Source organism: Rhincodon typus, chromosome 27 (assembly GCF_021869965.1).
Source record: "Rhincodon typus isolate 14 chromosome 27, sRhiTyp1.1, whole genome shotgun sequence".
Classification (NCBI taxonomy): domain Eukaryota; kingdom Metazoa; phylum Chordata; class Chondrichthyes; order Orectolobiformes; family Rhincodontidae; genus Rhincodon; species Rhincodon typus.
The window spans coordinates 19,324,824-19,334,467 of NC_063358.1; positions in this window are offsets into that span (position 1 = coordinate 19,324,824).

The following is a 9,644-nucleotide window of genomic DNA, read 5'->3' on the forward strand; positions in this document are numbered from 1 at the left end:
CAGTCCCAGGAACACTTCCCCACTTTTATACTCAATTCCTTTAGAATCAAACACCAAAATTCCATTTGCCTTCCTAATGACCTGCTGTGCCTGCATACTAGTTCTCTGCTATCTTTTGCTCTTTGCAACCTGGATTTTGTGTTTTTGTGTCAATTTACTGGACTGCTGGATCATGTCTGCCATCTTGTGGCCCAAAGCCTATCAGAAATTTGGAGACTTTTTCCTTATCTAACCTACGCTTCAAACTGAATTAAAACAACACTTATCGTAAGGCTCTAAACAACTCTTGTGTATTGCTATAAGTCTCAGACTTGCTGGCTTAGCCCCAACTTGTTAAATACTACTATGTGACTTTTCCAAATCAGAATAAAGTTAACTTTGCTAAAGTATGAATGTGTATGAAATAGAAGCAAATGTAGGCCATTCAGCCCACTGAGACTGCTCCACAATTCAACAAGCTCATGATGACTATGATTTATCCAAATAAAATCTACTATGAGCCAGATTTTCTGGTCTCCAGATTATCAAAAACCAGATGTAATCTCAAGATGTATGTCAGGATCCTACAGAAATCCCAATGCAATTACTCCGTGGGATTTACCTCAGAAGTTTAACAGGCAATTTCATGGCTCGACAGGACCCTCTGAAAAGTTCTCTGATGTCAGAGGTCGAGGCAGAAATTTTGAACAGGTCTAATTTACATACATGAATAATTACATAAAAACACTGGTCTAACTTCCAGATAGCTATTCAACTGACTTCCTTGAAACCTGAAATCCAACTCATGGACCCTCAACTTGATTTGATTTGATTTATCACTGTCACGTGTACCAATGTACAGTGTAAAGTGTTCTCTTACATGCTTTGTAGGCAGATTGTACTATACGAACGCATAAGATTAACAAAACAGAGTGCAGGATACAATGTTACAGTTGTCGAGAGGGTGCAGAGAGATAAATATTTAAGAGGTTCGTTCAACAGGCTGATAACAGCTGGGAAGAAGTTGCTATTGAATCTGTTCGTATGTGTATACAAACTTTTATATCTTCTGCCCAATGGCAGGAAGTTGGAAGAGAGTATAACGGGGTGGGAGGGGTCTTTGATTATGTTGGATACTTTCCCGAGGCAGCAGGAAGTATAGATAGAGTCAATGGATGGAAGGCTGGTTTGTGTGATGGACTGACCTGTGTTCACGGCTCTCTGTAGTTTCTTGTGATCTTGGAAAGCTAAGTTGACATACTGTGCTATGATGCATCCAAATGATATGCTTTCTATGATGCATTTATAAAAATTGGTAAGTCTTTGTGGACATGCTGAATTCCCTTAGCCTCCTGAGGAAGTAGAAGCATTACCGTGCTTTCTTCAGTGTGGCATCAACATGGGTGGACTAGGACAGATTGTTGGTGATCATCACTCCCGGGAACATGTAGCTCTCAATGATCTCCACTTCAGCACCACTGATGCAGACAGGGGCATGCCCTCCACTCTGCTTCCTGAAGTCAATGACCAGCTCCTTTGTTTTGCTGACATTGATGGAGAGATTGTTGTCTTTACACCATGCTGCTCAGCACTCTATCTCCTTCCTGTACTCAGTCTCATTATTGTTTGAGATCTGACTAATAATAGTGGTGTTGTCAGCAAACTTGTAAACGGAGTTGGTGCAGAATTTGGCCACACAATTGTGAGTGTAAAAGGAGTATAGTAGGGGGCTAAGCACGCATGCTTATGGGGGACTAGTGTTGAGGGCTTTCATGGAGGAGGTGTTCTTGCCTATCCTTACTGATTGCGGTCTGTCGGTCAGGAATTTGAGACTCCAATTACAGAGCAGGGAGCAGAGACCTAGGTCCCGGAGTTTAGAGATGAGTTTGTTTGGAATTATGGTATTGAAGGCGGCGCTGTAGTCAATAAGTAGGAGCCTGATGTAGGTATCCATGTTGTCCAGGGATGAGTGCAGGGCCAGGGAGATGTATTCTGCTGTGGATCTGTTGTGCTGGTAGGCAAATCACAAGGAATCAAGGCAATCTGGGAGACCGGAGTTGATGTGAGCCATGACCAATGTCTTGAAGCACCTTATAATTGTGGATTTCAGAGGTACTGGGTGGTAGTCTTTGAGGCACATTTCTTTGACATCGGGATGATGGTGGTCTTCTGTAAGCAGGTGTGGACTTCAGATCGTAGTAAGGAGGTCCACGCAGGATCTGAGTGTATGGCTGCGGACTCCATCTGGGCCTGTCACTTTCCATGGGTTCACCCTTAAGAAGGCCAATCTAGTGTCTTTGCCGGTGACTGAGGGGACAGGTGCACCCAAGGCTGTTGGGACAAGTGATATTGATTCCCTACCCTTCAGTGCAAGGCGAGTGTAGAATGTATTCAGCTCATTGGATAGGGATGTACTGTTGTCTGCGATGCTGTTCAACTTTGCTTTGTAGCCCGTTATGTCATGTAAGCCTTGCCACAAATGACAGGTGTCCGTGTGCTTAGTCTGGGTCTCAGGCTCAGTTTGGTATTGCCTCTTGGCCTTTCCTGTAAAGGTCAGAGTCGCCAACTTGAATTTGCCAGACCTGGACTTCTGTAGGGAGTGTGCCTCTCTGTTCATCGATGGTTTCTGTTTGGGGACTCCTCCCTGACCCTCAAACTCCCCACAAACTTGACCTGACTGTCCATAGCCCCCTAATACTCAAGATGCTCTGAATCCCCCTTGACTCACCCACTGCCACTTTAACTTCCCCACTGACCCTCTGACTACCCTTGCCCTCCTTACCCTCCATCTCTCCCTGGCCCACCATTATCCACCTTGACATTTTTGAATCTCGCCAATTCCTAACTCCCCCACTGACCCTCTGAGTGTCCTTGCTCTCTCCCATCCCAACCTGACCCGAACTGATCTACCAATACTCCCCCAGACCTGAACCTCACCACCCTAGCCAGCTGAAACTCTAGCCCTTTATCCACTTACGTTTTACCCTCAAAGCTTTGAGATACTTAATAGACAGCCAGTTCCTTAAAAACTGGGAGAGGCTTTTTACGATTTCCCTTCACTGATGGCTCGGGCTGAGCTGGAAGGAGTTTCCAACAGCAGATTGGACAGAAATCTTGGGGCAGAATGGTGGCCTAGTGGTTAGCACTGCTGCCTCACAGCGCCAGGGAGTTGGGTTCGATTCTAGTCTCGGGGCGAGTGTCTGTGTGGAGTTTGCACATTCTCCCCGTGTCTGCGTGGGTTTCCTCTGGGTGCTCCAGTTTCCTCCCACAGTCCAAAGATGTGCAGGTTTGGTGGATTGGCCATGCTAAATTGCCCGTAGTGTTCAAGGATGTGCAGGCAAGGTGGATTAACGAGGGGAAATGCAGGGTTACAGGAAAAGGGTAGGGGGGCTTGGTCTGGGTGGGATGCTGTTCGGAGGGTTGGTGTGGACTCGATGGGCCAAATGACCTGCTTCCACACTGTGGGGATTCTATGATTCACCAGGGTTGGCCAGAGATTTGGTGCTCTATGAAAGATCAAGAGGAGAATCTGATAATATGTGAAGTGGAATAAAAGTGCAGAAGCAGCTGTTTAATTTCCTAATCTCCAACCTTCCTGCATTCTCTTCGCTGGTGATGCATTTTTGCTCTGGATATGGTAAAACCTATCCTCCTGGTGGAACCTTCTCTTTTTGTGAGTTTCCACAAACGGCCCTTTTCAAGAACTCAACATCTATCATCCTGGCTGTGATTCAGTCTATTCCATGTTTTGATATAATAAGAACGGCAGATATTGGAGTCAGAGATAACAGTGCGGAGCTGGAAGAAGAGTCCCGACCCGAAACATCGACTTTGCTGCTCCTCTGATGATGCCTGGCCTGCTGTGTTTCTCCAGCTCCACAATGTGTTATTCCATGTTTTGATTCCCCTTATGGATAATCTTCTGCATCCTTCTATTATGTACATTATTTTGTTAAAAGTTAAAATGAGGGAGCAAATTCTCCCTTGCCAGATTCCAAAAGGCATTTTCTGCAAGTTATAGAATTTGGTGGAGACCATTCTGGCAATCATGCCTTATTTGATCCACTGTCCTTTCTTTCCACTTAGTCTCGTAGTTTTTTTATTCCTCAAGTACTTATCCAGTTCTCTTCCAAACCTTAGTAATAAAATCATTTCCACAAACTTTTCAAGCAATGCATTCCAGATAAGTAGTGGGCCAAAAATGTCATTTCAGAAAGTCAGCTCTGTTTCTTTTTTGCCAAACACTAGAACTCTGTGTCCTCTGCTCTCCTCCTTCTGCCACTGGAAATGCTTTCTCCTTTTTTACTCTGTCACATCTGTCCATGATGCTGAACATTTGTACCAAATCTCTTCTTGATCTGCTTTAATTGAAGAAGAATAATCCCAGTGACTCCAGTTTTGACAAATAACTGAAGGCCATCAGGTTGGTACCATTCTGATAAATTTGTCCTGCATCCTCTCCAAGACAACTTACATTGTAAATCCAGAATTTGTTCCAGAACTGAAAACTTCAGCTGAAGATTAATTGATGTGTTATCAGGTTTTGGCATCACATCTGTGGTCTTGAACTCTATTCCTTTCTTAGTCAAGTCAAGGATCTCATGTGCTTTCTTAACAATCTTCTGAATTCATCCTGCCACTTTCAAAAGTGACCATACAACACCCAAGGTCCCCGTTCCTGTATTTCTTTTAAAATTGAACCATTTATAGAGTCATAGACTCGTACAGAATGGAAACAGATCCTTCAGTCCAACCAGTCCATGCCAACCATAATCCCAAACTAAACTAGTCCCACCTGCCTGTGCTGGGCCCATATCCCTCCAAACGTTTCTAATTCATGTACTTATCCAAATGTCTTTTAAATGTTGTAACTGTACCTGCATCCACCACTTCCTCTGGTTGTTCATTCCATGAAACAGTTACCCCACATGTCTTTTTAAAGTATTTCTCCTCTCACCTTAAAAATATGCCCTCTCGTCTTGAAATCCCCCACCCTAGGGAAAAGACACCTACCAGTTACCTTATCTACCCCTCAAGATTTTATAAACCTCTATAAGGTCACCCCACAACCTCCTACACTCCAGTGAAAAAAAGTCCCAGCCTGTCCAGCCTCTCCTTATAACTCAAACTCTTCATTCCTGGCAACATCCTGGTAAATCTTTTCTGAAGTTTAAAATATCCTTTCTATAGCAGGTGACCAGAACTGCACACAGTACTCCAGAAGAGATCCTGTACAAACTCAACATGATTTCCAAACTCATATACTTAAAATTCTGAACAATGAATTTGGTTCATACTGTCTCCCTTCATTCTTCCCACTATTTGTGCAGGAATGAAGTGATATAAACTGAAATAGCTGTTTCTGTGACTTTCCTCTGCTTGAGATAAAACTAATGATGTTTGCGGTAGAATTTCTCAATTCTCACTAACACTTGCAGTTATTGGCGATGTACACGAGCCATTCGCAGGTGTCAAAATACATGATAAGTTGTATCCGTAACACTGGCCACAATGCTTGTCCAGGAGCTTACAATAAAGGAAGAGTATATATTTACTCAACAAATGACCACACTCCTAATGGACCCAAAGCATTCTACATGTAATGAATTATTTGTGAAGTGTAGCCACTGATTCTCTGTGGCTAACATGGATACATAAATCTCACAAATAACTGCAAAGGCTAAAAATCAGATGAGTCACTTTTAGTCCAGGAAGAAATGTTGGTTATGACACCATGAAAACTCTGTGATAATCTTTGAATAGTGCCTTAGGCTCTTTTGCATCCTGCTTTACAGACAGAGCCTTAATTTAACTCTTCCTTCAAAAATTCATTCCCTCAACACCGCACTGTAAGTGGCAACCTAGGTTACTCGTCCAAATCCATACTGGGATATGAAGGAGGAGGTAATAAGCAGAGGCAGATGTAAATGCTTGCATGGCACTATCCCAACGATCACCCTTCGCCCCTGGTCATTTACTCTCGATCAACATCACTTAAACAAATTATCTGCTCATTATCACGTTCCTATTTGTAGGATCTTACTGTGCTCAGTACCCTTTGAAAATATTTCATTGACTGCAATGTATTATGAGACATTTCTGAACATGTGATAGGTGCTTCAGAAATGCAAAATTTCCTTTCTGAACCTCCAACCCTCTGGCTCAGAGAGAAAAGTGCTAATAATCAGCTGAACTGACACCATAGTACCTATATTAGTCAATACAACCATTATTCTTCCAATATACAACAATTTTTTTTATTCATTAATGGGATGAGGGCATCGCTGGCTAGGCCAGTATTTATTACCCATCTTTAATTGCCCAGAGGGCAGTTTAAGAGTCAATCATATTGCTGTGGGTCTGGAGTAACATGTAGGATGTAACCAGGTGAGGATGGCAGTTTCCTTCCCTAAAGGATATTAGTGAACTGGATGGGATTTTTTTTTTCATGGTCATCCTTAGACTCTTAATTCCACACATTTTGTTCCCTCCACTGAATTCAAATTCCACCATGTGAAATTCAGGGTTCAATAATTTTAGGGCCTAAACTGTCCCATGTCCTAACCCCCTATCCCACACACCAGGCCTTGTTATGATATAGCCTGCCATTACATACCACCTATTGTTAGCCACTAACAATCTCCATTAACAGCTATTCACCCTCCTCACCAGATTGTTATCATCTCCTTTGTCTATCCAACTGATCTTCTCTCTATTCGGGTTCTGTCCTATCGTTTACTCCGTATCCCATCCCCCTCCCTAGTTTCTGCATATAAACTGACGTTTTCCCAGCTACCATCAGTTCTGAGGAAGAGTCACCAGACCCGAAATGTAAACTCTGATTTTTTTCTTCACAGATGCTGCCAGACCTGCTGAGCTTTTCCAGCAACTTCTGTTTTTGTTCCATCATGTGCCATTGTGAGATTCAAACTCAGGTATCAGGATGTTACCAGAGTCTCTGGGTTAATTTTATTCATTCACAGGAATGGGGCATCGCTGACTAGGCAGCATTTATTGCCCATTCCTAATTGCCCAGCGGGCAGTTCAAAGTCAACCACATGTCCAGTGATAATACTGCTAGGTCATTTCCTCCCCTTCCTTCAATAACACACACAATTCATGACAGAAAAGGGCACTCACTGGAGCAATTCCCTTCACCATGTTGTGTTATTTCAATATTATTACAATTCCTCAGCTCGTCTTTGAGGTGTTTTTCCCAGCCTGGTTGATGCTCTGTAACTGCAAAGCTGAGAAAATAAATGTTTTATTAAGAGCTTTCATGTCGTCTAAAGGGCTTCAGACCAATTTACATCCGATAAGCTGCTTTGAAAACCTGCTCAGCTGTGACAAATTCCATGGCATTTTGAAACAATCGACAATTTCCAAAATAAAAAAAATGCACACAATTTGCCCTAACTCCCATTATTAACAGGTGGAACCATTAAAAGATTTTTCAGGATCCAGATCTACACTTTTGGCCAAAAACTCACCAATTCATCCTTGAGCCATAGCCTGTGTAACCCATTTTAATGAATTATAACTTTTCAGGCATATTGTTTACTGCCAAATTAATTAACAGGAGTAAAAGCACTACCTCCAACCACCTTCAGTTCTGAAGTAATAACATTGTAAACTTCTGATATTATTTTCCTCATTTTTTTTTAAAAAATCCCTTCCTCCTCTCTTTTCCTCTTTCTTCTTTTCTTTGCCTTTCCAGTATTTCAATCAGATTCTGAAATCACTCACCAAATTTCCCTTTCCACTATTTAAACGTGGGAAGTCTCGTGGTGCAATGGTAGCATTCTTACTTCTAGGCTGGAAGCTCTGGGTTCAAGTCCCATCCCAGGGCATTGAGTAGAATGTGATATCATGTGCCAGAACATCTTCAATGCTGGCATCTAAACTGGTTGATTATGAATCTATAAATGCTTATGGTAGGAGAGATTCTTTATCAACCAGAACCATGTGGTAGATGCAGCATAACAGCCTTCTCCTCCTCATGTTGAAAAAAAACACGTAAACACTTCTGCCTCATTCTGAGGGACTACGCTCATTAAATGGGGTCACTAACATCATTCTTATTTCCATCACTAACTAAAAATGAAAGAGTGAATTTTAGATAAACGCCTTAAACTTTCAAACAATAATATTCCCCTTATGAAATTTTTGGGTCTTTTTATGTTTGCAGTTTACACAACTGTCAAATCTACAAGGTTTTAGTTTTGCAGTCAAGGCCAGTTTTAAACAAGCCCTGGTAGATGTTATCTCTTCTACTTAGCATCAGTTTCTTCACTCGTATGCACTTAATAAGCTGTAGTTTTTTAATTTGGTCAGCATTGGGAAAACAAGACAACAGAGTGGATCTTGTCTCTACTTCCTGGTCTGGGGAAATCTGATAAGTCTGGACCCATTATAAAACCCAACTCTGTCTCATTCCTCCAATTTCTGTCTCACCTGATTATTCCCCACTGTGTTAAAGGTGGAAATTCATCCATTATCTGTATCCCCGCACGTAAGTGTAGGGAATATAAAGAGATAGGAGACTGGGGTTTGAAAATACATGAGAGTGGAGTTTGCACTGCTCCCATTTGTGGGATATTGTTGTTTGCAAATCGACTGCCATATCTCCTACATTGTAACAGTGATTAGATTTATCAGTGACTTCATGGTTTAAAACACTTTGGGGATGTCTTGAGGTTGTGAAAAACACTTTACAAATGTTTGTCTTTCCTTTCTTTTTATTCTAGCATGTCTAGGACAAAAAGGAATTGGAGTGATTTATGCATTTATTGTTAAACACTGTGGTTCAATAAGAATAAAAAGGAGGAGGTTTTTAAGCCTTTGTTCAATCTGGAAAACAAGAGTGAGTGGACTAACTTAAAACAGGAGAGAATATTTCAGCACACCAATAATACAAACCTGTAACATTTTCCAAACTGACTCCTTCACTGTTTGCTGCACCTCATCTTAGACTAAGAATATATATTAGATACACAGAATATGCTGCAGGGTGATGATAGAAGAGCAAGGGGCTTGGGACAATAGGGTGGCTTATTTCTAAGAGTCAAAATAGATGCGATAGGCTGAATGATTTGTAACAATGCTGTAATATTTGAACTTGTGAAGTTTCAGAGATTCCTGACAACCACAGTGCTGACAAAGTGTAACTCCAGGCGGACGATCTGTCAAGATATGGTGCCAGAAGTCTTGTGTTTTTGAATCATTTCTAACATTGGCTGACCACAGAGAATTCAACATGCAGCTAAACCAACAGGAAAGGAATTTAAACAAAGGTGATGAATCAGTGTAAGTACACATTCTCCTCCAATCTACAATATGTGACAAGACAGACCCTGGTGATGACCGTGCTTGCTCCACTTTCTCTGCATTGTGCAATAAATCACGAGGTTTCAACTTGAGTTCATGAGTCATGCCAGTAGCTTGCATTGTGTTGAAATCAAGGTTTCTTGCCTTCATCTTTTCCCAGTTTTAATTTCTTTTCAGCTACTTCCAGGCACTCTGAACTAGTAGTTTATACAAGCTCCATTTGTTTTAATCAAACCTTTGGGGCACCTTCGGCAACTTCCCATTCAATTTCATGCAATGGCAAAGATCAATTTCACTTCTTGAATAAAAACAGAAGAACTGCGAATGCTGTAAATCAG